At 36.9% G+C, this 27,215-nt stretch overlaps 1 long non-coding RNA gene across 1 annotated transcript; it reads right to left on the reverse strand.

Moving 5' to 3' along the window:
• Positions 1–5,401: 5,401 nt before the first annotated feature.
• On the reverse strand, positions 5,402–24,078 carry LOC132542073 (uncharacterized). The gene is made up of 4 exons (XR_009553218.1): positions 24,025–24,078; positions 10,271–10,502; positions 7,136–7,232; positions 5,402–5,575 (listed from the first exon to the last, which is right to left on the reverse strand). It is a non-coding gene; the product is annotated as an uncharacterized LOC132542073 (long non-coding RNA).
• Positions 24,079–27,215: the final 3,137 nt, after the last annotated feature.

The following is a 27,215-nucleotide window of genomic DNA, read 5'->3' on the forward strand; positions in this document are numbered from 1 at the left end:
ATATGATCTGGAGCCCATATTCAGCTTAGGAGCCTATGTGACCTCTGTATCCCTGTAGATCTGAGCTCACATTCTGTGGTCATGAGTAGGAACATTCCAAGCTGCTCCAATTTCAGGACCCACCTTCCTCAGGTGGGGCATAGAGTATGTTCCATATTCTTACCTTTAGGTTCCAGATTATTAAACCATTTGTTCTTCTTTATATCTTAATGCTTTTCAGCCACCAGGTCGCAGATGCTACCATGATGCCAAAATGAATTCATTCCTTGAGCAGATGACCTCACAAGTGTGTCCTGGAACCCTGCTTCTCCAAAGTCCTAGCCCACTAGAGGAAAAACAGAAACAGGTTGGAAGTATGCATGGACCTGCCAACACCCTTGTCCAATGAAGAAGAAATTATAGAAGCCAGACTTTCCACCTTTTTCTACCCCATAACGATCCTGGGTCCATACTCCCAGAGGGATAAAGAATAGGAAAACTATCAGGGGAAGGGATGCCATGAAAAATTCTGGTGGTGGGAATTGTGTGGAGTTATACCCCTCTTTTCCAACAGATTTACTAATCATAATTTAATCAATTAAGATTTGTAAAAAATAAATTACTGATTGAATATCTCAAACTGTTTAAAGCACAGACTGAGTCTTTTTAATACATAGGCTGAGTCATTGATATGTTGACTCTCTTAAAAGCTTAGTCCAGGGAGAACAAAAGCAACTGGTGGCATAGCTATATGCAAATAATGTCAAAGGATACAAAATATGGTGAGGGTGTGTATGATACAGCAAATCCTAATAAAGGGATTTTTCAAAGTTAACCCAATTGCCAAACAATGTGATTATTGTAATAACTATCTATTGTCTTCTTAAACCCTAAGACATCAGTAATCTCCCTCTTTTGTCTATAGAGCCTATGTTTCTCCCAATCCTAGAATCTCTAGGGTGGGGCTGACTTCCCTGCATGCTTCTCTCAATTCAGGCCAAATGACATTGCATCCGCTAATCCCAACCTAATCAATGCAACAAGTACCATCTCAGCATGCTTCACCTCAGACTGTGTACAGAGACATCAGGCATGGAATGCCAATGCTTCACCCTCATCACTCAGGTGAGACCTTTCCTTTCATGGTATTCTCTAATTCCATTCCAGGAGGTTCACTTCCTAACAAAGCCCCAAAACCTACATATAGACCAGGTCCCATAAGATAGAGCATATGTTCACATGTATCCATAAATTAGGGCAAAATATATACCTGAAAGCAAAAATACACAATAGTCTGTAGTGATTCAGTATCAAGTTCTTAATGAAATAGTGTCCACTTAGACTTGGATGCCCTCCTCACCTACTTACTATTACAGTTCTCTCACTCAAAATAAATAAATAACTTAAAACTAAATTTTCCTTAAGGGTTGACTTTGAGTATATCTAGAAACTAGACATATTCATAGAGTCAACTTGTATGGTTTGATCCCCTGCTATTGAATTCCCATGTGCTTATCATACAAAAGTCAGATATCTAAAATGGTAGACGTGTTTCCTGATGAAAATTTTTTCTTTTTTGTTTTTTTTCTCATTATCTTTATTTGATACAATCAGAAATAGAGAGGGAAGGGGAAGATAGAGAGGAAAGAGAAAGAAAGATAACTGCAGCACTACTTTATCACTTGCAAAGCTTCCCTCCTGCAGATGGGGACTGGAGGCTCGAATCTGGGTCCTTGTGCAGTGTAACATGCGTGCTCAACCAAGTGCACCAAAACATAGACCCCCTGATGAAGATTTTTTTACTTCTTTTAATCCACTTGATTCAATGTGGAGATTATAGTGATATACAAAATATAAACTTTAGGCATTCCTCTGTGAGCTGGGCCAAAGGATTACTACTCCTTTCCAGTTTAGAAGGCAATAAAGAACAAACTCTAGAAAATACACTGATTCCCTGAAGACACTACTCACTTCTGTTGACATCCCATTGTTAATGATGGTAGTTGTGTCTTGTCATGCCTTCTGACTATTTTCTTTAATTTTCTTCTTTAGTACAAATGATCAGACAATTATAAATGAATCAGAAAATTTCAATGAAAATACCACAATATAGTCAGTATCTTTTAAAACTGGTCACATCCCAAATATACAGACAAATACTTACTGAGGAATGTTTATTTATTGAATGGTCACTAAGTATTGGACCTTACTTTGTTCACAATCTCAAAAAACTGGGGAATCTGGAAATATAAATGCTACTCAGGTCTCCTACATGTGTAATAGCTAGTTATTATTGTTCAAACACGGGCACTTCATTAATACACTGTACTGGACATTGCTGAAGTAAATTAGCTATCATTAATTTTACTTAATATTTGATTTAAAACTATCAAAATCAAATTGATGAGGTTTATGGTTAGCAAGATTTATATACTTTTCCCATATTTGGAAGCTACTCTCTTCCTCGATCCAGCTTTCTAGCCCTTTTTCCAGCCAGGACATCATCTCCCCAGACAGTAACTTGCTTCCACCTGCATATCAGCTGTTAGGCTCAGGCAAAAACTTGTAAAGTCATGGGTCCTTGGAATATACCTAAAGTAGACCTATTCGTTTTTTCCAAAACAAAGACCCCAAATCTTCATCTGCAATATTCCTGTATTTTGGTTCATGATTAGTCAACAGTTTGTTCTGTTTTATATCTTAACTCTTTTTCAGCTACCAGGTTCCAGATACTACCACGATGCCAACCTGGCTTCCCTTGACAGGTGACCCCATTAATGTGTCCTGGAGCTCTACTTCCTCAGAGCACTGCCTCACTAGGAAAAGAGAGAGGCAGGCTGGGAGTATGGATCTACCTGTCAATGCCCATGTTCAGCAGGAAATAAATCATAGAAAACAAACCTTCCATTTTCAGCACCTCATAATAACCCTGGGTCCATACTCTCAGAGGGTTAAAGAATAGGAAAGCTATCATGGGAGTGGGTGGGATACAGATTTCTGGTGGTGGGAATTGTGTGGAATTGTACCCCTCTTATCCTATGGTCTTGTCAGTGTTTTCATTCTATAAATAAAAATTATAAAACAGAAGGTAAAAAAAGATACACTTGGAAAAAATCAAAATCTCAGAGATATATTTACTCTTTCTCTCCTTTACAAAGTCCCTTTACTTTGCCTCTTAGAGAACTCCTAGCCCGTAATACTTTTTTATTCACACTTTGATTATCCAAGTATCTTTTTTATTACTCTTCTTCTAGATAAATGCTATAGACTCCTAGGTGGTTCTTTCACTACCTCATACTATTAGTAAAACATGCAAAATTCATTATATTATTACTATTAATGTAACACTTGTGGCTCTTAAACTGCAAATCATATTTCATCTCAACTGCCAGTGTCTAGCTGTGAATCTCTAGTTACTCTGTAGACTAATATGTTGTATAAATATGTTCTTAAAATAGTTTGCACACTAGAGATATAGATTAGCTAGTAGTTCCATTGAGTTACTTTTTCCCTTCACTTCACCATAAGGAGTATTTGACTCACTAAGTATGAAAAGGCAACATCCCTCTCCTCCCAAGAAAGCACTGCAAACTGCACATAGTTTTCAGATCTAATATCCATGTTTGAACCCTCTCTTCTGTTGTTTTCAGTAGTTTTATAGCCACCCCCCCACACACACACTTATTGGGGGAGGGTAATGGTTTGGAGTACAGTTACTGAGACATGGGTACATCTTCTCATGTCCCCATAATAGCTAGATAGCTAAGTGTCTGCAAAACACACACACACACTCTCTTTCTACCAACCTGGGTCCTTTTCTGCCAGCATGCACCATGACCCCAGTGCCCTCCATCCAATCCCTTCCCCACCTTCCCCGTTATTCTTGACTTTGGTGCAATAATACCATACTCAGTTCAGGTTTCACTTTGTGTTTTCCCTTTCTGTCCTCTTTTTCTTTAGTTCTACCTGTGAGTGAGATCAAGGTTTTGATTTTCTGTGACACTCTTAGATGTTTTGTAGCTAGAGCAAAAGAATGAGTTAGTGAACATTTGACAACAGGCAACTTTCTGTGCCTAACACCACTGACCTTCAACCCACACTGCTTTGAGGAAGACACTGAAAATTATCCCAACTGTTGCTCCTATTGACTTTAGAAAACAGTTGGGAGAAGGGTCCAGGTAGTGGTGCACTTAGTTGAGCATACAACTTACATTGAGCAAGGACCTGGGTACAAGCCCTAGGTCTCTACTTGCAAGAGAAAATCTTCATAAGTGGAAAAGAGGTTCTTCAGGTCTCTTCCTCTCTCTCCTCTCACCCCCCTTCCCTCTCAATTTCCCTTTGTCCCTATAAAAAAAACTGCAAAGGAAACAATTAGGAGAAAACTTAAGAATCCATCTGAGGTGAGTTTGCATAGTAACTGTTTTATAGTCACCAAAATATCCCCTGGGTTAATCGTGTAAGCGTTATCACACATTTCAAAAGTAATCCTTTTTATTGAACTTTGAGATCTCCTGACTCAAACTTTCTGAATGAGATGCTGGGTATTGTGGTTACTCGAGACTGGAAGACAGTGCCTTTCTGAAAGCCAGTAAGTATTCTGCAGCAATACATATCTAAATGTAGACACATTTCCCAGGGCTTCATATAGGCTTTATACAATACTGCTAAAGCCATTTACACTTTTGGTAATGACATAAGTTAAAAACTAAGCAAGTAGTTATAGCTAACAAACTAAATCAATTCCTGCAAAATATATATTATTTTAAATCTTTAGAATAATTGGGGATGGAAAAAAGGATGGAAAAAAAAGTAGAGAAGGGCATAAAATTAAGGAGATAGGTAAGACTTAGAAATCATGTTAGTTTCAATTTAAGAGAAGTAAAGAATATAAATGTTTCACATTCAGAAATGGCTAAAGAAACTTTAGCAAAGTCACATCTCTCAGAAGAACATCTGAATGCACTAAGTGGCTTCTTGTGTGATGGGTCTGATGGTGAATAAGACAGTGAGAAGGGTCTGACACTTGAAAGATCTTTGACAGCCTTTGGCTGATTACTGATAGTGTTGGAGTAGACTTATTATCAGCTTCTATGCACCTTATCAGAACGAACATGCCTCTGAAAATTAAAGTATATAAAAAACGACATCTTGCATTTCAGTTTTTATAATTTTCAGTAAATGCACATTAAAAAAAAAAATCGTAGAAACTCCTTATCATGACTGTTTCAGTGTGACTGATTTAAGTTCTCTTTTCTCTTTATGCAAGAGGGGAATGAAAACCCATGAAATATCCCGGGGTAGAATGAAAGACACATTGCTGATATTATTCAATACCAGAGTAAGAAAATCAGACTTGAGTAGTGCAGATTTGAAACAAGGGTTTCATAAACCAAAAGAAAAACACAAACAGCAGGGATTTTGTAAAGCTTTCTTTGTTTGTTCCTTTGTTAATATCTTGCTCTGCTAGGTTTACAAATCCTAAATAAATAGAAATTAGCGCTCCTTCCTTTGCAGTCCATTTGCTTGAGATGTTTGCCTTGAGGGACGTCTGTGTATTCTGCTAATGGCTGCTGCAGTGTGCTGTCTCATTTTCATTCTGGCAAAAAAAGGCCGTCACCATGGTTACAGTTTCATTTGCTAGAGAGAAACTGATGGCTGTTAGTGATCCCATCATAAGCAACTTCTGTCAGATTTCTTATCAAGTAGACGTATTTTGACAAAGTGAAAGATAACACCGTAATAAGAGAACTGAGTTGCTACTCTGTGTAATGAACCATTTAGCATTAAATGAAATGTGAAACCACATTTTAAAAACTGAAGGTGGGGAGAAAAAGTAATATTTATAATTTACACACTCCTCTCTCTCTCTCTCTCTCTCTCATATTCTAATATTCCATAGTGGAGTAATGATAGCTTGTTTTTTGTTGTCACAATACCTCTACTGAGATAACATTGATTTGTATGGAGGGGGTGTGTGTGTGTTGGGGTGTGGGGGGAGTTGCTGAACAAATCACCCTGTAGTCACACAGAGCTTACCACAGAGGATACTGAAATTTTTCTTTGACTATTAACCTTAGAGGAGCCCAGAGCTATGCCAAGAGTCAAATGTTAGGTTAGTGGGTCACAATATAGTGATAAAAGATTTAGCAAAATGTTTCACCATAGTAGACTATAAATTTGTCTTGTTGTGCTACTCTAGTCCCAAAGTAGATAACTGGAACCAATTGAGTCACAGTCCTTGTCCATGCTTATGAGCCGTGTGATATTTCCAAAGGATAACCAAGTTGGCACTTACTAATAGGATCGTGGAGGAAACACACACACACACACACACACACACACACACACCCTCTCAAGATTCCTATCTGAATTTCTGCAGCAGTCCACAGAATTAGTCCACTTAGAAAAGGATCTGGGAACAGAGGCAAAGTTCTGACAATCTGAATTTAAGGCCATCCGACAAAACTCCAGGCTTGTGAGCTATTGTCCCTGCCTGGATCGGGGCATCTGAGAGAATGGATGGGTAGAACCAATGCTATTTTCTTTTAGCATAAATAAGATACTAACTTAGAAGGAAAGTTCCCTAAGTGCCTTTTCTGTTTTGGCTCATGCACTTTGACTTTCTTTTGTCTGTAAGCAGAGTAAAATTATTTCAAGTAAGTAGAAAAAAAATGATGGTCCTAATACTTGCAAGACAGGGTTCTCCTTTGATTACCAGCTCTGCTGGCACAGAGAGGTATGCGGCTATTCATTAAAATGTCTATTTGATAGTATTCTCACAGATGTTAGGTTTAGGGAAGAAAAGACACTGACACATTTCTCTTAGGAGTCAGCATTTTTGTTGATGCCCCCTCTTCTTTAACCACAATTAATGAAAACTTCATGCAAGATATAGTCTTGAAGTGCATTTTTCTCTTTTTCTCGGATTTTAAAAAGGATGTACCCCTTTTATCCTATGGTTTTGTGTTTCCTTTATATAAATAAAATACTTTTTTTAAAAAAAAAGGATGCTAGGTTATTTTATTTTATCTTGTTTTGTTTTATCTTATCCAGGGAAGCAGAAATGAGATTAGGAAATGCAAGTCTTGCTAGAAGTAATATGGGTAGAATCTCTTTCTCCCTGATTATGTGGTTTTCCAATTTTGAATGTATTTACCTGTGATAGTCACATGGATATGTAGATGAAATCGTGAAAAACACTAGTTGCTCATGCATTTAAAAGGATGATCAAATGAATAGCCAGTAATAGACATCTACTATCATTCATGTGCCTTCGAAATCACTGACAATTAAAAAAAAATTAAGACTTTTCCACTGTCACCTTCTCTGAAATATAAGATTGCAAGAAATTTAACTCACCTAATATAGTTCTTAGGAGGCTTGTCTAAACCCATGTCACTAACATCACAGAGGAACACTGCAGTAAATACAAACGTGAATCCTGTGTTTGTTCTGCCAGTGGAACCCTAAAATTCATACCTGCATTTCCCTTGAAATGTTTGAAGGAATGTTTTTACTTTTCCTTCTGCCTTCTTTCCTTCCTTTCCCTTCCTTTCCCTTCCTTTCCCTTCCTTCCCTTCCTTCCCTTCCTTCCCTTCCTTCCCTTCCCTTCCCTTCCTTCCCTTCCCTTCCCTTCCCTTCCCTTCCCTTCCCTTCCCTTCCCTTCCCTTCCCTTCCCTTCCCTTCCCTTCCCTTCCCTTCCCTTCCCTTCCCTTCCCTTCCCTTCCCTTCCCTTCCCTTCCCTTCCCTTCCCTTCCCCTTCCTTCCTTCCTTCCTTTCTTTCCTTCTTTTGAGGGGGTTAAAGCTTTGCAGTACAGTCACTGACACATGAGCTTCATTTCAACATGTACCAGGACACCAACAGTCTCTTCCACTTCTCCCTCCTTTTCCTCCCCATAGTTCCTTTCTTTGACAGAAACATCATCTCACTTAACATAATGTTTCCAAGTTCCACTCTAGGTGATGCAAAAGAGGTGACTTGATCATTTTTAACTGTTGAATATGAAGGGATGTTTTCCTTAACCAGTATAATTTAAAACCAAAGTTGTCTTTTTCACGGAGTAACCCACTAGGAAGAGAGACTTTAATTTCAAAGTTCATATTAAACAATATGATTTTATTCTAATTGAAAGAATGAAATGCCTTAAAATTACTGAGCACACAAAAAAGCACAGATCGCTTCAGAAACATGATCTTATTGACAGCTCGTCTGTGTTCTCGTCTAATAAATGAGAACAGATTCAGGATACACAACGTGCAAAGCAGTTCTCCCTCAATTACAGGATAGAGTTGTTTCGGAAAAGTTGAACCTAGGAACCCATTTTTTTGGTCACGTGATACATTGAAAATAGTTCGCAAAAGAAAACGCATATTCCATGGAAAAAGCAGCAAGTAAAGAGAACAGCAGGATGGTGTATGATTCCGGACTGGGCTTTGCCCCAAGGACAACTGCTTGCGGCAGGTTTTCCAGGGTGGGAGAGGAATTCCTTGAATCAAACATGTTCAGTTTAATATTTATTTTAAATAAGACTAGAGCTCACATTATTTCTCTGCCAACTCCCAATACAAGACTGACGGATCTAAGAGACACCCAGCCTGAAAAATTGGAACAATCATAGTAAGAATTGACATTTAAAATATCTGTAAACTTCACTAAAACCAAAAGTCTATATGATTGTTATGACGTGAGGATATAACTTCATATATATTTGTGCTAATAAGGAATAAAACAGATATATTGTTATTATTACTATTACAATTATCGGATCACTGTTCAGTTCTGGCTTATGATGGTACAGGGTATTGAACGTGGAACTTTGAAGCTTCAGACAGGAGCGTGTCTTTGTATAACAATATGCTATATCTCTTCTGCCTAAAAATAAATATTTTAAAGAGAAAATAAATATTTAAGAAGCTGTTAACCCCTTTGAGAGACTTATAATGTTTTCAGAGTTATCATTTTGTCATAGACATTTTCAAAAGGGGGCTGGGCTGTAGCTCAGTGGGTTAAGTACACGTGACGCAAAGCCCAAGTACAGGCCTAAGGATCCTGACTGGAACCCCCAGCTCCCAACCAGCAAGGGGGCTGCTTCAAAAACAGTGAAGCAGGTCTGCTGGTGTCTTTCTCTCCTTCTGTCTTCCCCTCCTCTCTAGATTTCTCTCTGTCTTATCCAACAACAACAGCCATAACAATAACAATAACAACCACAACAAGGGCAACAAAATGGGAAAAATAAACTCCCGGAGCAGTGGATTCATAGTCCTGGCACAGAGCCACAGCGATAACCCCGGAGGCAAAAATAAACAAATAAATAAATGAATAAAAGAAGTTTCCAAATAATCCAATTAAGTTGCAATGTCCAACTTCTAAGGTTTAAAAAAAGACCTCTTATTTCAGATTATTTTAAAAATTATTTATTTATTTATTTATTTGATAGAGAAAGAAAAATAAATGAGAGAGAAAGGAAGACAGGAAAGTTAAGAGAGAAATATTTGCAGTATTCCTTCACTGCTCACGAAGCTTCCACCTGCAGGCTGGGACCAGCGCCTTGAAGCTGGGTGAGTCTTTGTACAAAGTAGTGTTTGGGTTACCCGGTGCACCGCCGCCACCTAGCCCCCGTTTTAAAGTCTTTTCCTCTACAAGAGTGTTTCCTGTATTAATTTTTATGGCAATGAACATTATTTAAAATTATTCATAGTTTTATTTCACAATAAAAAACACATCTTGTAAGATTTAAACAAGTGCTTTAGGAGGACAGGTGATGGCACATCCAGTTAAGTGCGCTTGTTACCAAGCTCAGGGACTGAGGTTCAAGCCCTTGCTCCCACCTGCAGGGGGTCTACTTTGGTAGTGGTGAAGCAGGTCTGTAGGTGTCCATCTTTCTCTCCCTTTCTCTATCTCCCCATCCTCTTTCAATTTCTCTTTGTCTTGTCTAATAAAAATTAGACTGGGGGGGAATGGCTGATGGGAGAGGTGGGTTTGTATTGCTGGCAATGAGCCCCAGCTAATAACCCTGGTGGCAAAAGAAAAAGAAAGAAAGGAAGGAAGGAAGGATAGACAGAAGGAAGGAAGGAAGGAAGGGAGAGAGAGAGAGGGAGTGGGAGAGAGAGAGAGAGAGAGAGAGAGGAAGGAAGAAAGAAAAAAAGAAAGAAAGAAGGAATGAAGGAAGGAAGGAAGGAAGGAAGGAAGAAAGAAAGAAAGAAAGAAAGAAAGAAAGAAAGAAAGAGAAAGAAGGAAAGCTTTAAAATTATCATAGTGAGAGAAGAAAGCTTATCTGGTTACAAAACTGACCTTACCAGGAGTTGGGCAGTAGCATAGTGGGTTAAGCGCACGTGGCGCAGAGCACAAGAACCCATAAGGATTCCAGTTTGAGCCTCCAGCTCTGCACCTACAGGTGGGCCACTTCACAAGCTCACAAGCGGTGAAACAAGTCTGTAGGTGTCTGCTCTTTTTCTCTTCCCCTCGTCTCTTAATTTCTCTCAGTCCTATTCAACAACAATGACTTCAACAACAGCAATAATAACTGCAACAATAAAACAAGGGCAACAAAAAGGGAGTAAATAAATACAAAAAATTAAAACAAAAAAATAATACTTATCTTACCAAGAGTGAAGCTCCTGAGTTTCATCACTGGTACTGTATGGATGCACTGTGAGTTGTTACATGGATAGTGGAGTAGTGCTAGGACTCCCTTCTCTTGCTCTCTTCCTCTGTGTGTGTGTGTGTGTGTGTGTGTGTGTGTGTGTGTCTTCCGTCTACCTCCTACTTTTTGTCTCGCAATTAATTTCTATAAAAAAGAATGAAAAATATCATTCAATGGTGCTATAATGTATGTGAAAGGCTCTACTAATGTGTGTGTGTGTATGTGTGTGTGTGTGTTAAAATTATCTTCTGGCATTTTATTTAATTCAAAATTAAAATCAGATTATAGAATTCAATCACTGCTACAAAATAGTGTTTCCAACATATTGAACATCATCAAGAAGAATTTTCAGGCAGGCCTAGAAAAGATTATTTTGAATCAAGAACTATGCATCTAACTTTTTCCTGAAAACATTTGCTTTTCTTTAATTTAATCAATATTGTATTTTTGTATATAGGATACACACAAGTTTGCATAGCTTCAGTATTTCACTAAATTTTATAATTCAATAAAATTTAATATATTGTAGTTAATAATTCTATATTGCTAGGAAATCAGATTGTTTTTCAGTTTTAATTATTATATCTTTCTCTGCAATGACTGTCCTTCTGAGATATGATTTGTTTAATGATTCCCATCTATGAATTCCAAAAGTGAGCTTTTAAAGGAGGATATAAATGAGATTTCTTTTGACTTGTAAATTTTATTTATAACTTTTAAATTATTTGACATTGAACACTTTTTAAAATTTATTTTGGTATTTCATTTTTAATCAACAAATCTTACTATAAGGTGTGATATAAACAAAAGTCTGACAGCACTGAGTAAAACCTCAATGGACTATAGTTTATTGCAGCCGGTTCGGGATCTCAGAATAAAGAAGGGAGAGGCAAGAGAGGAAGTCTGGCAGCCTAAATCCCTGTGATAGGACAGGCTAACATTTTGGTAGAGAGTGAAATGTACTGACACCTATCTTGGGGGACATCTGGAAATATGCCCTCAGGATAACAATCCTGTAAAAGTACATTCTCTCAATAATATGACTTTGAAGTTGAAATAAATAAAATGCTGTTTGAAATTTTCAGCCTAAAATGCCCCAAACATCACTTTTCCAAAATCTTCAATAGCAGAAAAACCAAGAGTTAGAAAGGGGCCCAGACCATTAAGTGGCAAATAGACTCTTCAACAAAGGGTGTTGGGTAAACTGGATTGAACATGCAGGTGTATGAAATACCACATCTCACCAAGTACAAAAGTCAACTCTAAGTGGACCAATGACATGGATATTAGGCCAGAAACTTAAGAAAAAGTTGGCAGGACACTTCATGACCTATGCTTCAATAAAAGCCTTCAAGAATTCAAATTCAACAACAAAGAAAGCAAACGCAAAAATAAACTAATGGGACTATATCAAATTGGAAAGCTTCTTCACAGCAAAGAGTACCACTACCCAAACAGAAAGACACCCTACAACATGATAGAAGATCTTTACACAAAACACCACAGACAAAGGACCAATAAGCAAAATATATAACTAGTTCAGTAAGCTTAACACCACAAAACCAAGCAATCCCGCTAAAAATGGGGCAAGGATATATGGACAGAACATTCACTAAAGAAGAGATCCAGAGGGCCAACAGATGTATGAGAAGGTGTTCAAAGTCACTGATCATCAAAGGAATGCAAAGAAATACAACAATGAGATACCACTTCATACCTGTGAGAATGTCATACATCAAAAAGGACAGAAACAACAAATGGTGGAGAGGATGTGGGGGACAAGGGGCACTCCTGAATTGCTGGCAGGAGTGTAAAATGGTCCAACCATTATGGAAAGTAGTCTGGAGAATTCTCAGCACACTTTGTAACTCAGCAATTCCTCTCCTAGGGATTTACCCAAGGGAAACAGAAACACCTATCAGAATAGTTCTGTATATAGCTATGTTCATAGTAGCACAATCTGTAATTGCCAGAACTTTGAAATAACCCAGATATCAAACATCAGATGAATAATTTAAAAATTATGGTACAGGAGCCAGATGGTTTTGCAGCAGGTTAAGCTGACATGGTGCAAAGCTCAAGGACCCATGTAAGGATCCCTATTTGAGCCCCCAGCTCCCCACCTACAGGGAGGAGTTGCTTACAAGCAGTGAAGCAGGTCTGCAGGTGTCTATATTTCTCTCCCCTTCTCTATATTCCCCTCTTCTCTCAATTTCCCTCTGTCCTATCCAACAACAAAAGCAATAGCAGCAATAACAATAACACCAGCAAGGGCAACAAGGGCAACAGAAAAGGGGGCTGGCCTCCAGGAGCAGTGGATTCATATTGCAGGCACCAAGCCCCAGAGATTAGCCTGGAGGCAAAAAATGTGATATATATATATATGTGTGTGTGTGTGTGTGTGTGTGTGTGTGTATGTGTATGTATATATATGTATATATGTATGTATATATATATCATAAGATGCTATCCAGAGGTCAAAAATGATGAAGTCATCTCCTTTGCCTCATTTTGGATTGAATTTAAAGATATTATGTTAAGCAAGATAAGTCAAAAGGAGAAGGACAAATACTGAATAATCTCAGTTATAAATAGGGCTTAATATATGGGGAAAGGAAGAAAGTAAAATGTGGACTGGACAAGGTATAGCGTATCAAAGCAAATGACTCTGGAGAAGGTGGGGAGGATGAGTTCTCCACTGTAAACTTAATTTGCAAAAGGAAAAACAAAACCAGCCCCTTGTACTAATGTAATGCTTATGCTGCTTTACCATGTCAGCTGCCATTGATTCTTGTTGTATTTAAAAAAAAAGAGTCAGATTTTAAGTTAAACCTAAATGCTTGAGAAAATATATATTGTTGTTAGAATATGGAAGTGGTTGAGTTCTAACCACTTTACTCTATTTTCATAATTATCATGTCAAAAAGTTATTGCAACATATTGTAAATATAAAAACATTATCAATAATCATATTTTTGTCAGACATCTTGTTAAGACAATGAGTGATCCATAGCATATAACATTCCCAAACATAAAATTCTATTCTAAAAGTATGTATTTAAGGAGAAAGCCTGATTTTAAAGGAAGTGTTGAAATTTTATCTGTTTAATTTAGTGGTAAGTTTACTAGAGGAAAACTTTATTCACATCTTCAGTGTATCATGGACAAAAGAAGATAAATGGTGAAGAGAGAATTTGAGATTTGACATATTATTTTTTTCATTTTCAAAGAGAAAAGTAATAACTATATCTCTTTAGTCAAATAAGGTCATCACAATTATTCCTCTATAATGCTCAAAGTCTCATCCAAATAGACCACTTATTTAAGTCTCAATTTTGCAGCCAATATTAAGAATAAAGAATAACCACCCACTTGAATTTTGCTTCCCTATTTTATAAAAGCTTTGAATTTTGGCTTCTAATAAAAAGACAGAAATTGAATGGTCAAACAAAAGCTTAGTTAGATGTATCTGTTATTTGCCTATACTGACTTCTGATTGATATTGGGAAACTGAGATAATCTCCAAGGACACAAATCCATATATTTACTAAAATCTGATCACAAATAACATTTTAAAAAGAAACTAATACATAGAATGATATTGATAGTATGACCATAACTAAACTTAGAAAACCCAAGGGGACTAACACATAAGAAATCAGTTTTATTACTACAAGTTTTGTCTATCCATAAAGTGAGAAATCTTTGGGTATCTTTCAGTGTCATTCCTTTCAACAACAGTGAATAAATGAAATTGCATGGGAAAATCATTCATATTCCTATATTGAAGTGACTATTATGTATTTTAAAAACTACTTCACTAAATAAAATTGGTTTATCACATGTTATAGGACTGGACTGTGTATCATTATAAATCAATAGCTCTGCATACTACTTCTAGTGTATTTAATAATTAGACTAAGTTCACTTTAAAATCACATTGTATTCCAATTCTAGTCTAATTTCATCCTTCACTGTATAATTGGTCCTCTTTACCTGATTCTATGCATTGTGAACTACATTTTATATTATTCCTAGTAAAATGAGGAATTTTACACAGCTTACAACTTTTGAAAATAATTTTCACTGAAACTACAGAAAAGTGACTGTGACTTATAATTCCTGATCCTATCTCTTAAGATTGTAGAGCAGAAATCCAATTTCATAGAGTCTTAGTTTTTTGCCAAAATCACATTTAAAACTCAATGACTTTAAATCAGTCCACCTTTTTCATTCTAGCTGAAAGATGATCACTTTTTTTTGGGTCTGAAGTTGCACTTGCTACAGTCATAATGGAAGATTGTAAAATCCTGAAGTAGAAACTGGTATTAACAGATGTGATCTCACCAGGGTTCCATTTGTTAAAGAAAACATTGAATATTAATTAAAAGTTAATTAGAACTAATCGTCAGTTAGAAAGAAAAAGTAATTTGAAGCTACTCATGGCCCTTTTATTATTACCTTTGAGAATCCTACACATTCAAGGGCTGTAAGCTACCTTCCCTTCCTCTGCTATCACTATTATGCCCCATCTTACTACAGTTAACTCTGCTACATGAAACTATAGATCATGGCATCCAAACACATAATTGCATCACTCACTGAAAACAATCATGAAGAGACGGTGTTTCACTGAAAGAGAATTCCATGTGCTGCAGGAACAAGGAATAGAAAGAAAAAAAAAAAGAAAAAGAGAGGAAAGTAAGTGCCAAAAATTCCAAGTCATTCTGAACAATAGTGTTTGTATGTTACCTGCCTCTGCTACACCTGTTCCCTCTTTCTCTGCTGCACTCTGATTTCTTTCTGTAGATTCAGATTTCATCCTTTACTCCTGAGGCTCATGCCTGAGATAAAGCTCTAACACCTAGAATTCAGAAGCAGAGGAAAGAATCTAGGTCTACACGACCATTTGCCATAGAGTCAGGTGGTGATAACCTGGGTAAACACACATATTACAATGCAAAAGGCTCTAGGGTTCAGGAGAAAAGTTTCATGAGTGGTGAAGCAGTGGTGGAAGAACCTCTTTTTCTCTTTCCCTATCTCTTTGTCCCCTTCTGCTCTCAATTTCTATTTTTCTCTATCCAATAAGTAAATGTTCTTTAAAAACAAGATAACAATATTTCCCTCACTCTAGATATTGAGTCATCTTATAGATGATGAAAAGAATGAGTCTCAGGTTTTTCTATTTGTTTATTTCTTTTTCTAGCTTTCCCATTAAAGGTGCTCATTCTTTTCTACTCTGGTTGAAACCAAAAGGAAATGAGCCTAACGCTGGCAGCCATCGTGAAAGGTGATATGGGGGTGCCTGGAAGTGGCACACTAAGTTAAATGTACACATTGCAGTGCACAGGGACCTGAGTTCAAGTCCTTGGCCCCCACCTGCAAGGAGAAAGCTTCACAAGTAGTTAAGTAAAGCTGTAGCGCTCTCTCTCTCTCTATATATATATATATTTCCCCCCTCTCTCCACAATTTCTCTCTGTCTCTAGCCAATAAAAATAAGTAAATAGTAAATAAATAAAAAGAATTTTTTCAAAAGAGGCAGAAAAGATAGCATAATGCTTATGCAAAAAGACTAGTATCTGAAGTTTCTAAGTTGCAGTTTCAATCCTTATACCACCATATGCCAGAATTGAACAGTACTCAGCTGAGAGAGAAAGAGAGAGAGAGAGAGAGAGAAAAGAAGAAGAAGAAGAAGAGGAGGAGGAGGAGGAGGAGGAAGAAGAAGAAGAAGAAGAAGAAGAACAACAACAACAACAAGAGGAGGGAGGAAGGAAGGAAGGAAGGAAGGAAGGAAGGAAGGAAGGAAGGAAGGAAGGAAGGAAGGGAAAAAGGTAGGTAAAATGGAAAGAAATCCACACAAAGACATTTTTGTCTCAATGTCAATTATACTTGGATCCTGCTAGCAAATTCCTTTCCTTTCTCTTCCTTCTTTTATTTTCCTTCCTTTTTTTTCCCACTGAATCAGTTTGGATTCATCACTTGAGATTAAAAAATGTTAGTGAGTCAACAATTTAAAGATAATTTTAACATAGTCCCAGAAGACAATGTACTAAAATTTTCTTTAGAGTTTGAGGATATATAATCTTCCAAGAAAATCATTGCTTCTTTTTTATTTGTTTGTTTATTTTTTTGTTTTTTCTCTAAAAATTTCAGAGTAATACTCAATATGACTCCAATACTCTAATCTCTTTCCCCTAACCATTAGAAAGCATCATTAAGAGACTTCTATATTTTATGAAAAATTTATAATGAAATTTTATTCACTGAAGACATATGTAGAATTTAAATAAATAACCTAACAGGGCAAAATTTTTTAAGAAAATTTTCTCTCTCTGGGAAATGAGTCTTTACCAAGAAAATGTTTTCAATTGACCTTCTCTGTATTACAATTATGAATCTGTCTTTAGATTCTCATTTTCATGTTTCATTTGATAAGTATTAATACTCAGAATAAGAAATCTACTAAGGCTTTAATAATCTCCTAAATAATATGTAGTGGTCTATGAGTGACAGATTTACTTAATTTAAAGATCTTTTCTAATATCATAACTTACTCATATAGTGCATCTACATGCATTGTTAAAAAGTGAACCGTGATGTCACAAAGACTGATCCTTTCATTTACTCAGTGCATTTAAGGAATGAAACCAGAATTTTTGCATCTTGACCTGACATTTTTAGCTTTATGTCAAAAATGTGGAAACAGATGTAAAAAGATAAGAAACAGATTCGACTAACTTGGCTTGTATAATTATTTACACATTGTGATGTTAAACCTTTTACATATGAATGAGTATTCTAATTCTGAAATTCATATTCAGTTTACAAATTGTTGTTTTTGTTTTGAAACTTCAATGTCTGTTTGTCGCAGAAAAAGAATATAATTTTCCTTTTTCGAACATTCTTAACTCAGATGCAGGACTGAGTTCATATATTTAAAAAGGTTGTCATTTATTAGAAGTATTATTAGTCTGAGCCTTCAGGCACTTCTAAGGAGGCTATACAATGAAACGAAATTCGCAGTACTGAATCTAGAAGGTCCATTCTGACCTAAAAGCTTCATCAATGAAGTTTAAATGTGGCACAGAAAGGTAGCTCAGATTTTCGATAGCTTAATAGTATTTTTGCCTTGGAGGCTGTAAGAAATATTTAACTTGTGATTCACAAAGGCAATATTTTTTTAAGTTTCCATATCTTAAGCTTTTTAAGATTTCACCAAAATATGAATAATATGATTTCCAGTATTAAAACTCTTTACAATATGGTACTATTTCATTCTGAACAATTATGTAGTCTGTTTTAAAGGGAAATAATAAACAATAAAAAAACCCAACCAATCTGAATTCTTAAGAAATGCCATGGAAATTCATAAAGATAATGTTTGCTTATTTATTTTGTTTCTTTAGCTGTAAGATTTTTTTTTCTCTAGGTATCAGACGATTTTAGCTAAAAGAAAAAAACTCCTCTGAAATTTAGTATAAACAAATTGTTAAAATGCATTATGTACACTGAGCAAATAAATTTAAATTATTTAGGTCATAAATACTCAATCCTTCATGATATAGCTGGATTTATATAATTTAGGGAAATATTTGGAACTATTTCAGATATGAGATATAACTGGGTTATTCTACCCTGCCACTCAAGGAAGACTGGTTCTGAAATGAGTGCAGGCAAGAATGTTTCCAACTGTGACCATGAACTGCAAGCTCAGAATGACAGGGATTAAATATGAATCTAGAAGAGCAATGGGTCAGGTTGATGGAGTAAACAGCTAATTTTTTATGTCTTGTTTTCTTAATTTTCATTTACTTACTATTAGATAGAGACGGAGAGAAATTGGGGTGGGGTAAGATATATATATATATAGAGAGAGAAAGAGACACACCTGTTGCCCTGCTTTACCACCTGTGACACTTTCCCTCTGAAGTTGGGGACCAGGGACTTGAACCTGAGTCTTGTACACTTTAATGTGGACTCATAGCCAGATGAACTACCACCTGGCCACAAGTAAACAGTTAATTTTATTCAGAGATTTTCTTCAAGTTTAGGAGCTATTCTCTGCCCTAATCCAACTTTCTCGTCCTATTCTCAACTCTGACACCAGCTTCCCAGACAATTTTCCAAAAAAAATTATTAGTCATTTAATAATGAGTAATAAGATTGTAATATATGTGTGTTTATATAATAAGATTTTTTTTCGCCACCAGGATTATTTCTTGCAAACCATCCCCCCTCTTTTTTATTTTATTAGGTAGGACAGATAGTAATTGAGAGAGAACATGGAGATAGACAGGGAAAGAGAAAGATAGACACCTGCAGACCTGCTTCAGCCCCTGTGGAATGCACCTGCTGCAGGTGGGGCACGCAGACTCCAGCCTGGGTCCTTGTGCCTAGTACTATGTGTGCTTAATCAGCTGTGCTACCACCGGACCCAGCTTAAAATTGATTCAGTCAAATATGTGCATTTTACACAAAACTGAATGCCATGTTTATTTATATATTAAATTGAATGTGGGAGTTGGGAGGTAGTGTAGCAGTTAAGTAAGTACACATGGCACAAAGCACAAGGACCGGCATGAGGATCCCGGTTCCAGCCCCTGGCTCCCCACCTGCAGGGGAGTCGCTTCATAAGCAGTGAAGCATGTTTGCTGGTGTCTACCTTTCTCTCCTCATCTCTGTTTTCCCCTCCCCTCTCCATTTCTCTCTGTCCTATCCAGCAACGACAACATCAATAACAACAACAATAATAACTACAACAATAATTAAAAACAACAAGTGCAGCTTGGAATGTTCCTACTCATAACCACAGAATGTGAGATTGTGCAGGGAAGCAATTACAGAAACCAGACCTTGCACCTTCTGAATCCCACAATGACCTTGGGTCCATACTCCCAGAAGGTTAAAGAATAGGAAAGCTATCAGGGGAGGGGAAGGGATACAGAATTCTGGTGGTGGAATTGTGTGGAGTTGTACCCCTCTTATCCTATGGTTTTGTCAGTGTTTCCTTTTTATAAATAAGTTTAAAAAATAATAATAAAAATGGCAGACAACACAAGCTTCATTTCTATCTGGAGTGCTCTTTCTTCTACCCTTTCCTTCTCTGAACCTTTACCTTTCTAATTACATTTTACTCTGTCTAATCTTTATATTAATTTGAATTCCCTGAGCTTGCAACTGACAGTGAGAAGAATGGAGAAAATTTCCTGAAGGGGAAGATAAATTAGATTAAATAATAATGATCACTCATGTTCCTATACCACTTTAGCGTTTGCAATGTGATTTTATTTTCACTGGGCTGGTCCCACCATTAAGAGGTAGATTGAGAATTATATGTTATGGGAAAAAAAAAAAACCCTGATATATTCCATACTTCAACTCCTTCAAACGAAAGCTGCCAGGCAGAAAGGGCACAGATTTCCCCTTTGCTTGTGGCTGAACTAAATCCCAAAGATTTTAGTGACTTGTAGATCATTTGTCTATAATTGGTATTTTGTGAAAAGACAGTAGTAGTCCTTTTTTGTTTTCTGAGTGGTTAGCCCTGTTCCATCTTTTTCAGTCTCAGGTGGTGTCAACTCCATTTTTTTATTATTTATTTATTTTTATAGGACAGAGAAAAATTGACAGAGCCAGGGGAGATAGGGAGAAAGAGAGACACCTGCAACACTGCTTCATTGCCTGTGAAGCTTTCCTCCTGCCAGTGGGGACTGGGGGGCTTGAGTCAGTGTCATTGTGCTCTGTAATGTGTGTACTCAACCGAGTGCACCAACACCCAGCTCCTCAACTTCACTTTTTAAGTGCTGTGCAGCTAAGAAAGGCAAGGGAAAAAAATGTTGGTAGTCACAGTCTTCTCAGAATTGAGCCACCGGCCAAGGAGAAATACAAATGAAAATCTTGCCCAAACAAAAATAAAATAAGCCAATCCATTTCTCCTAAGAGTTTTATCGGGAAGTGCTCTAAATGAAGAAAGTGAGAGATAAACCCTAAGTTAACAAAACTCCATGAACTTAACTTTTTTTTCTTTTACATGCTTTTTATGATCTCTAAGACTAATATCAATCCTACCTCTTATAAGTGCATATGCATGTAAGGGTAGGGCGTGGTACAAGGGATGTTACTACAAAGGTGACTGCAATTTGAGTGACATCACAAATTCACCCACAGACATACTCTTGAGACGGAGTCTGAGGAGATTCTTTTGAGGAATCAACTGTGGTGTTAAACTTCATTAGTTCTTTGGGCTGACCAGATAGTTCACCTGGGCATGTGCCTGCCTTGTTATGCAGGCAGCCCAGGTCAGAACCTGCCTCAGTAACACTGGGGGAAGCTTTGGTGTTGTTTTCTATCCCTATATCTCCCTATATCTCTTTTCCTATCTGAAAATAACAATAAAAGAAATTTCCATGAGAGCTGTTGACATCCCAGAAATGATAAATGTAATAATAATAATAATTAACTCTAGGATTCTCAGATGAGATTATCTTTGTAGGTATCTTGCAGTTTAGGGGGTCTCAGGAATGGAGAAATAAATATATATATATATATATATATATATATATATATCATATTTTATTAGAGTTATTCATATTACATTTTAAATTCCAAACATTATCTTTATTTTTAATACAATGGTGCTCAAGTTCTACATATACATACTTGAGTTTCATTTCTCTCTGTTTTTTTAAATTTAATTATCTTTATTTACTGAATAGAGACAGTCAGGAATAGAGAGAGTAGGAGGAGATAGGGAGAGAGACAGAGAGACACCTGCAGCCTCACCACTCTCAAAGCTTCCACCCTACACTTGGGGGCTGGGGTTCCAACCAGGTCCTTGTGCATTGTATTATGTGCACCCAAGCAAGTGTGCCACCACCTGGCCCTTCTTTCATTTTTCTACCCGCATCCCAGTAATGTTAATATCCAGGCAAAAGGGGGCCAATCGCTACAGGGCCTGCGTAAGGATCCCGGTTTGAGGCCCTGGTTCCCCACCTACAGGGGGGTTGCTTCACAAGCAGTGAAACAGATCTGCAGGTGTCTGTCCTTTTCTCCCCATCTCTGTCTTTCTCTCCTCTCTCTATTTCTATTTGCCGTATCCAATAGCAATAACAACAAAAACAAAGACCACAAAATGGGAAAAATGGCCTCCAGGAGCAGTGGATTTGTAGTGCAGGCGCCAAGCCCTGGCGATCACCATGGAGGCAAAACAAAAACAAATTTAAAAATCCAGGCAACAATAGTATAGCAAAAATATTACTTGCTTTTGGCAGAAATGGATAAACCAGTACCTGCTTCTCATGTAAAACTAATGATAATAACCCATATAAAGAAATGCAGATACATGGAGAGGACAATTATAACTATCTGTATTCAAAATAGAGATGTATAATTTTCTGGTAAGTCAAATTTTCTCTTGGTTTTAAAACTAGGTGATATATATCATATATATATATATATATATGTATATATATATATATTAGTTTACCCTGTGTTCCTGAATATGAGGAATATATACCTAATGACATAAATGTGATAGTGTCATTCATCATTTCTTGAAACAGCATAAAAGTAGATGCTGATGTTATTAATAGCATCATTACGTAAAAAAACGAGAGATGAACTGAACTATCAAAATTCAACTATCAAAATTAAAGATTTCTTAGACTACATTTTCTCTTTTTACTCCAGCAAAATTTCTGCTATAAAAAATAGAATTGGTAATAACAAAAAATATATATACAGTAGTTTCTGTGTTCCTATCAAAATTTTATTGTTGACTGATGTATTCCCACCCAAGAAAATTCATTTAACAATTTGCGGTACAGCCTAATATACCGGTTCTTCTGTCCTACTAGGATGTGCATTACTTCTCAGGCACATAGATATGACAAAAATGTTCTTTTGAAAACACTACACAAGAGATTCACTTAAGGAATAGTTGATAGACTTATATTGTTATGACACACTAGTTTGGAAGACATCCTTTTAGTATATTGTGAATTTATTTTTTTTCATAGAGGATCCTTTCCTTTGTTTTAATTATAGGTAGCACAAAACATTCTTAACATTCTTCTTAAGTGTATTCATCAAGAGACATTGACTCATAAAATATAAGTAGCACTCATGAAAATAAATATAATATCTGACTCAAATATATCACTGGAGATATTAAGTGTATTGAAGATATTCTCGTCTCTGGTTTTAAGTACTATATTAAAGTCACTATGCTTTATAATTTTACCAGACTAGAGAAGTCACCATACAATTAATGTTCCTTACTTACTATAATGAGCCATTGTTTACCATCTCAGGCTATTAGTTTAGCTTTGGGTCTTGAGCCTAAAAGCACTATTTTTTTTTTTTTTTTGCAAAACACTTAAGGCAATCATAAGTCTATAGAAGCCTTCTGTATAACCTATTTTACTGACAAACAATTACATTTTAGATTGAAGAGGTGAAATGATTAAGAATATTTGACTTAGTTGCCATGACAGCATGCATTTTTCATCAGGCACAGTGTAATTACTACAATTTCAATGATGTAAAATCAAGAAAGATGATAACAAACAGCAGAACCGTGGAGATATTGCCATTGCAACCAGGTTGCCATGGCAACAGTGATAATAATCCTGGTGATAGATGTTTTCTCTTGCTCTTTCCATTTTGTACGGTTATAACATTCAGAGCCAGTTTTTACCACAGCTTTTTATAGTTTATTAGACTGTCAAAATAGTTTATGAGATGTTGTTGCAAAGGAAATGACTGAGTTCCGCCGCCTAATAAAAATGCCAAATACTCTGTTTACATACTGCTCCAGCACTTAACAAACATTAAAAAAATTGTATGAAAAATGATTGGATATTGTATCTGTATTAATCAATTTGCAAGGCATAAGCTTTGTCACTGAAGGTCAAATGAATAGTTTCCAAACCTTACTTTTGGTAAACCTTTTAAAGTTTATTTTTGACAAAGCACTTGGCAACCTTTTTCACCTGGATAGCAATACAAGCTACACACAGGAAATACTTTGCACAACTAAAAGATAAATAGTTACAGAAAATTAAAACCACATTTGCTTCTCAAGAAGTTTTAGGCAAAACATTTAAAAAGTTGGGGCCACACAATATTTTAGGTCAACATTTTAAAGGTGAATGTTTAAAGAGATAATAAAAAATAAGAGTTGTCAATGGTGTCAGTTCAAACGATGCTGGGTGAACAATTTGTCAAGAAAGTATATAAGAAAACATAGCAGCAAACTAAACATTCACATATACTATGAAATGGATATAATTCACTGATATATTTGTGCCAACCATTCTATCTAATTCTACATTTTATACACGTTATTCTTTCTGTTTCAATGGGAAAAAATATTACAGAGAATGGATTTCAATGCAAACCTACCTTGGGTTTTGCCTGTAGGAAAATGTGACCTAAGATGCATGCATTCACATCAACCAAGAGGCTTTATAATTTATCGAGTCACGGTGAGTATTCATGAATAGCTTGCAGAAAATTGAGTCAGACCTTAAAGGTTTGGATCCTGCTTCTATGCCACAAACAGAAAGCTCTGAATAGTTTCAAAGACAACTGTGATTGTGAGATCACAGGTAGTTCTACCAAAAATGCATAAAGGATATAATAAAAAAATCTATGATAACCACTCCTATATATCCATTCATTTATTGACCTTCTGGTGTTTTTCATCTTACTAAAGATGAAAAAGATCTAGTCAGATCTCAATTTAGCATAATTGTGCTAAAAAAAAAAATCTAAGGCCAGAGCCTTAACACTCAGTACATGTTTTTCAAAACATCAGAGATAGAGCGAAAGGGTTTAGAATTTCCATACTGGTTTTTACTCTCATTTGTCCCTGATTCTCTTTTCAGCAGTTTTATGCCTTCATTATTACTATTATTTAACTGGGTATTATGAGCTGAGGCCCTACTGATTTTAAAATGGAAAATATGGGTTACTTATTTCTCAGCTACAGTTTTCTTTGTATAAACAGATACTATGGAAAGCTTTCCTCACACTTTGTAGAAGTAAATTTATGCCTGAGACATAGTAAACATTAGTTAAGCCTGCTAATACCGTCCTGTCATCCAGAGCACTCTGTACTTTCCCTACAACTGTCCAGGTCACGTGAAGTACCAGAAAATTCACCCTCTTTCTTGGCCTTCTGCTAGTCTAAAGGTGAACAAAATGAAATGTAAAATGTCCACTATCTGTTCAATAAAAAAAAAAGTTGCTTCAAAGTGTCATAGAACTGCAGATCATACTATTACAGATTGACCATTTTATCATAACTATAACTCTTTTAAGGATCTGTTTACTAAAGTATGTCTTTTAGAAACTTAAATAATAAGTTAAATAGCAAATATGCTGCCCCTGAAGTTGCAAAGCTTCAGAAAATTGGACTTACAGACATGAGTTGCATCTCTAGCATATGCCAGTAGTGGCTACTTTCTTTTCTTTTTCCCCATCCACTCACGAAATAAATAAAATGGATTTTTAAACAGTAAACAAGTGGTGAAGAAGTGTTACAGGTGTCTCTGCCTCCTCCTCCCTCCCTGTTAACTTCTATCAAAAGAGAAAGAACCAAAAAAATTGGGCACACAGGCTTTCCATGCATACTGGGGCTATGCCTCAGGGCTAGACCTCTTGGCAGAAATAAAATCAAATTAGTCAAATGAAAATAGTTAACAAGACTTTAAATTCTCATTCTATTTTGCTTATTAGCTAGATCCCCAGAACTACTTCTGAATACATCAGTCGCAATATTTTATGGTTAGTAACTTCACATTTCTATCTTTAACACTGTTCAGTCATCCAGTCATTGAAGTCACCATTGGAGCAGGCTTTTTTTTTTTTTCTTAAAAAATATGCCATGTGTTTTGTTATCTGGAACAATGATGACCTTTTCCCCAGATAAGTATATAATTTGCTTAGGCAAAATCCTGTAGATTACAGGGGGCCAAGGGATGGAGCACCCAGCTGAGCACACATTAAGGTGTGAAGGACCTGGGTTCAGTGAACCATGAATTAGAGCTGTAGGTGTTTTTTTTTTTTTTAATTTTATTTTATTTTACCTTTTTATTGTTGTAGTTTGTTGTTTTCGCTGGGCTAGGTTGTTTTCGCAGGGCTGGCTTCACGGGCGGGTAACAGACGACCAGGGACTCATGGTTGAGCTGTAGGCAGTATCTCTTTATTCATGCAGGGTGCAGCACAACCTAAGACGAGCTAAGCTAAACTCAAGTACTGTACTGTAAAACTCACAATGCTGTCTTTATATATACTTGCCAAGTAAGGTGGAAACAGGATGTGACATAGAGAGGGTGGAGAGAAAAGTGACTGGTGAAAATCAGAGTGTGACAAAGAGGGGGCAGATTAGGCGAGAATCCTATCACTGAACCACAAATGCCCTGGAGGGAGGGTGGAACTTGTTAACAGTGGTTATGTAAATAGAATGAAGTGGTTATGTAAATAGAATAGTGTTAAGCAGGGGGGATTTAAACCAAATGAAACAGAAGGGGTCTCATGCATACCAACAGTAGTTATTGTTGTTGTTGTTGATGGACAGGACAGAGAGAAATAGAAAGAGGAGGGGAAGAGAAAGAGAGACACCTGCAGACTTGCTTCACCGCCTATGAAATGACTCCCCTAAGGGTGTGGAGTCGGGGGCTAGAGCCTGGATCCTTACTCGGGTCCTTGCGCTTGGCGCCACATGCGCTTCACCGCTGTGCCACCACCCCACTGCCTAACTGTAGGTGTTTCTGTTTCTCTCCCTCTCTATCTTCCCCACACCCCTTCTCCATTTCTGCCTGTCTCTATCCAATAAATAAAGATAATAAAAAAGAAAGAACATACTATATTTTAAAATATTGGATGCTATTGAGGCAATGCTGTTTTATAAGACTCTTATTGACTCAGGAATATAATTTCACATCACCCCAAAATGGATGTTGGGCCTCTGCACTTAGTACTATTGTGTCAGTTCCCTCTAGTGGAAAGAATTGGGTTTCTTCTGCCTGGAAAGTGTTGGTAGTGTTTGGTTTTTTTTTTTGTTTTTTTGTTTTTTTGCCTCCCGGGTTCTCCCAGGGCTCGGTGCCTGCACTGCTCCTGAAGGCCATTTTCCTCACTTTGTTGCCCTTGTTGCTGTTGTTATTATTGTTGATAGGACTGAGAGTAATGGAGAGAGGAGAGGAGGGGAAGACAGAGAGGGGGAGAGAAAGACAGACACCTGTAGACCTGCTTTACCGCCTGTGAAAAGACCTCCCTGCAGGTGGGGAGCCGGGGGCTTGAACCTGGTTTCTTGGGCGCTTCCGCTCCCCCCCCCCCCCCAGTTGTTCTCTGTGTTAATTAGAGTGCTGCTCAGCTCTGTTCTATGGTATTGTGAGAGACTGAACCAGGAAACTTTGGTGCTTTAGGCATGACGGTTGTTCTGCTGGTGCTGCTATCTCCCTGGTTCTCTTCACTCTTGTTGACCTTGCGCCCAGATCTGCAGACTCAGGTCAAGGGTTTATAGACATTTCCTTCTACATTGTCTTTGCTTCCTCAGTCCCACATATAAGTGAGATTATCCAATACTTATC

The sequence above is a fragment of the Erinaceus europaeus genome, chromosome 1 (assembly GCF_950295315.1).
Source record: "Erinaceus europaeus chromosome 1, mEriEur2.1, whole genome shotgun sequence".
NCBI classification, from domain to species: Eukaryota; Metazoa; Chordata; class Mammalia; order Eulipotyphla; family Erinaceidae; genus Erinaceus; species Erinaceus europaeus.